General features: G+C 48.3%; 1 protein-coding gene across 1 annotated transcript in view; it reads right to left on the bottom strand.

Moving 5' to 3' along the window:
• The window catches only part of LOC143275747 (GTPase-activating Rap/Ran-GAP domain-like protein 3), a 156,597-nt gene that overhangs the window by 109,375 nt on the left and 44,722 nt on the right, over positions 1-2,500 (bottom strand). The gene's annotated exons all lie outside the window — the stretch shown is intronic.

The raw sequence follows: 2,500 nt of genomic DNA, 5'->3' as shown, positions 1-2,500 counted from the left end.
TAAGCTGTAAACGGTTTCCCATTGACTGGAGAAACCATTGATACTACAGCTCTCACTTTGCTGTTGGCCCAAATGTAAACGTATGTCAATCTGTGATATAAGCCGAGTCTTGGGCCTAAGGGGAGGAGTGTAATTCTAGGCCTAATGCCCGCCTGAACCCCGAAGAAGATTAGCCCTAATTCAGTACATCAACAGCATATATGAATGGTACAAAGACATGTAAAAATAATGCATTTATGGATGAGATAGAAAGTAAGGATGAAGGAAGGAAGGAAGGAAGGAAGGAAGGAAGAAGAAGAAGAAGAAGAAGAAGAAGAAGAAGAAGAAGAAAGACTTGTTGAAGAAAAGAGAGACAGGTAGACCTGACAGAAGCAGAGACAGATAGACAAAGAGGCATAAACGCCTTGATTATTAATGATCAATGAAACTGTGGTTTATGTTATAATAGCGTGGAGCATGTTTATAGATGTTTCATGAGATATGCATGATAACCTCAACCTCAACCTCAGGCCCATAACTACAAATTAGTCGTTGGGGGAAGCCTGAGGACCGCAGACGCAACCTCCCTTCTCCATCTGTCTCTGTCAGCAGCCGCCGGCAGCAGCTCACGTGTATGGAGTCCGGTCCATTGTTTGATGTTCTCATGCCAGTTCTTCCGCTGTCTTCCTCTTCTTCTCCCGCCCTCGATGGTACCTTGTATGATTGTTTTGGACAGACTGGTGTGTCGAGTGTTGTGTCCAAACCATATCAGCTTGCGTCTCTTCACAGTTGAAAGGAGAGGTTCCTGAGGTCCAGCAAGGTTCTCAGTTCTGCTCCGTACATTATGCATGATATGCGTCTTTAAATACTGAGATGCTTCGTACTGTGTTCATTTTTATACATGTTAACATATCATTCCATAAGCAACCCCCCTGCGTAAGAGAGACTGCACTGACTTAAATAGATCAATTCTAGGCAGCGGGGCAGAAATTTCGTGTACATGACGTTGAGTATTAATAATAACAAATCTATTTTGAAGAGTAGAGGTGAGTAACACCACAGAGATGGGCTTAGTAGGTGGTGTCCTAAGTACGTTGAATCAGAACAGGCACCACTGAACACCACCGAAGAGACTCAGCAGCAGTGCAGGGTCTCCTCTGGTGTGTGGCCTCCTGGCGACCTAGCATCGATGGTTCCCTGCGGACTGCCGACGCCGTGGAACTGTGACGGACGAACCCGGGTGTGGCCGTGTATGGGGGGGGGGAATCTAAATGAGCGGCGTGAGTGTAATGCCACTGAAACGGTGCAGATGATGGGGCAGCAAAAAAACAAAACAAAAAAACACACCAACCAAAAAACAAACAAACAAACAGAGAGACAGACAGACAGACAGAGAGACACAGACAGACAGACAGAGAGACACGAGATGTGTTCCCCTCCCCACCCCACCCCCAAGCTGTTCTGAAAGCAGACTTGCAATGACGGTGAGATGTTCTCACGTTCACCTGACAGTAATTAATGGGCCAGAGTGCAGAGAGAGGAGGTGGTGGAGGTGGTGGGGGGGGGGGGGTAAGGAGGTGGGGAGACGGTGTGGGGGGTGGGGGGGGGGGAGCGGAGGCGGGAGGTGGTGGTGGGGGTGGGGGTGGGGGGGGAGAGGGCAGGGAGGCATCTGAAAATCAGAAATCAGAAGCGGAAATCATTTATCATTTTATCCCAATTTTTTACACACACACACACACACACATACACACATGCGCACACACAAACAGACACACTCATGCGCGCGCACGGACACACACACACACACACACACACACACACACACACACACACACACACACACAAGCCTCAGTCTTCGGCGTTTCGCCCGGTACCGGAAATCACGAAGCACGCACGCGCCACACCTCCAGATAACAGCTGTCTTCTTTCATGAACCCGAGATCTCCTCCGAGTAAGGGGAGTGAACCACCTCCACCACAAATACACCGCTTGTTGAACGAATTAACTCTCTCCATACGAACGGCGAAAGAGACGACGTTTCACCCCAGTTACCATCATCAAAATATTGCAAGCGGAAGGCTCATACTGAAGACGTGAATGTTGACAAAGAATACCACAATTCTGACGACGGAAGCTAAAGGTTGGGTCATACAGACACCCACTGGACATCCGAGGGGTCTGTGTAGAGGAGAAGAGAGGACTGGCTGTACTGAGTGAGTTAACCCTTTCACCGCCAGTCAATTCAGAGTACAAAATTCCCCTGTGGTACAAACGCAGAAAAGACAGTGGCTAGGAATAGCTGGGGATTCCCCCCTGCGATGTATAGAAAATATGGCCTATCCTACCACCGGACATTAAGAACAGTAGGTTCATGGATAACAGACCAAAGAACGGCCACCTTTCAGTGACATGGGTCCTCTACCACGCCTGTGCATAAATGCGAGCTTGGCGGTGAAAGGGTTAAATAAGGCAAGTTAGGAAAAAAACTGCAGTTGGTTTTATGTTGTTTTTGGATAGTGCC

Source organism: Babylonia areolata, chromosome 31 (assembly GCF_041734735.1).
Source record: "Babylonia areolata isolate BAREFJ2019XMU chromosome 31, ASM4173473v1, whole genome shotgun sequence".
In the NCBI taxonomy this organism is placed as follows: Eukaryota; Metazoa; Mollusca; class Gastropoda; order Neogastropoda; family Buccinidae; genus Babylonia; species Babylonia areolata.
This window is presented reverse-complemented; position numbering and strand designations above follow the sequence as displayed.